The sequence below is a fragment of the Triticum dicoccoides genome, chromosome 5A (assembly GCF_002162155.2).
Source record: "Triticum dicoccoides isolate Atlit2015 ecotype Zavitan chromosome 5A, WEW_v2.0, whole genome shotgun sequence".
Lineage (NCBI taxonomy): Eukaryota > Viridiplantae > Streptophyta > Magnoliopsida > Poales > Poaceae > Triticum > Triticum dicoccoides.
The window spans coordinates 295227982-295229777 of NC_041388.1; positions in this window are offsets into that span (position 1 = coordinate 295227982).

Genomic DNA, 1796 nt, shown 5'->3' on the forward strand with positions numbered 1-1796 from the left:
GACGCCGCCTCGACGCCTCGAGGCCGCTGCCCCGCCGCCTCGACGCCGCCCCGCCGCCGCTGCCCCGCCGCCTCATCAGCCCAAGTAAGTTCTCCTCCTTCTTCTTCTTTTAGATCCATTAGGGTTCCTCCCTCTCACGCCTACATTGTCCATGCCACATTCCAAGGCCTACTGCAACTTATATCTTCAGACCAGAGACACAAATCTCAAACTTTTATAGTTCCTTCTTCACAAAACTGCACATTCATCTCCAGCTTGTTGTCTTGTCTTGATGATTGATTCCAACACTTAACTTTCAGTTTTGCAGGCAACAGGGAAGAGATCCATTTGGGGGGAGGTAGGTATTCCAAAGAGTTTCAGGTTTCAGACTCAGACTTGTATTGGCAATGGAAATTCAGAGTTTCAGGTTTGCAACTCACGCCCACACATGTAGTTAGCTTTTCGGTATCGCTGGTCCGGCTGGCTGTTGCTCTATATGGTCAAGATATATAATCTATCTTGTAATTGTTGCTACATTTGCGTTTTCTCAAGATGCAAGTTCAGTACCTCGCTCTGCTTTAGTTGATGAACTCCACAAATGCAATCCGAGCTGCTTGCAGGTCTTTCTCTTCTTCTGCATAATCATGGAAATGGTCCATCCTTGTTACGTACTATACATGGGAGGGCAGGGAATATACATATGTGTGTGTTATGTATGCATGTATGTACGTGTAGTTAACTTGAGCGTTTCTGGTCTGGCTGGCTTTTTCACCACCTCCAAGAAATATTCTATCTTCCATTGTTTCTACATTACTATTATTATCTTCTCGAGATATTCAAGTCCAGTACCTCGTCCTTAGAGGCAAAGGATGGTCTGCTCTTGTCTTCTATATTTACTTACGAGGACAAAAAGGCTCGCTCCGGTTTGGATTCGTAGAATGGGACGACAATCCTTTGCTGCCAAATAAGCTCCTCCTCGGTAGATTTGATTACTAGCATGCTCCTGCTGCTAAATCAACAATTAACAATGAATGATCTTTACCGCCAATCATTGCTTCCTGTATATTGAGCTTCCACAAACATGGGTCCATAATTATTGTGTCGATGTTGTGTGCATTATTCTATTTTGACCTTCATTTAGAAGCATGGAAGGTTTAGAAGGCATATGTATGTAGACTGGATATTTTGTGTGTAGTAATGTTTTGGTGCTTATTGCTTTGGATACTTTTTGTGTATGCTTTGCTGATACTTGTCTTAGGAAAGCTGACACTGCTTTATCTAATTAAGTTCTTCGTGTCTTCCTTTTAATCTTAGAATGGCACAGTCATATGTATCCAGTTTGAAACTGCTTGTAAATTATTCCAGTTTGAAACTGAGATCTGCATGTACACCATCGAGTAAAGCTATTTCAGACACAATAAAGTTGCAAAATTCAGATACTTCATAGACATGTGTGTGTTGCTTTTGTTTCTGCTAAACTGTCTATGGTAGATAAACTGAGCTTGTGTCCATGCTTGATGCAGGAGCTCAAGAACCTGCAGCCGCAGCTCTACTCCGCCTCCGAGTACTGCGAGAAGTCCTACCTCAGCACCCACCAGAAGTAGATGTGAGTAGCCACCTCAGCTATTCCTCCTCTCCTCCATTAGAACAGTTGATCAGTGTAAAGTAGTCTGAGTTAGAGAAATGTTGATTAGTGTTATGAGTGTTGGCCAAAAAGCTCTGTCAGTACCATATAGGTGAATGTGCTACTTCTGTCAGTTGATCAATGTCTGTCAGTTGTCTGGTACTTGAATGATTTTGTGCTACTTCTGTTGACA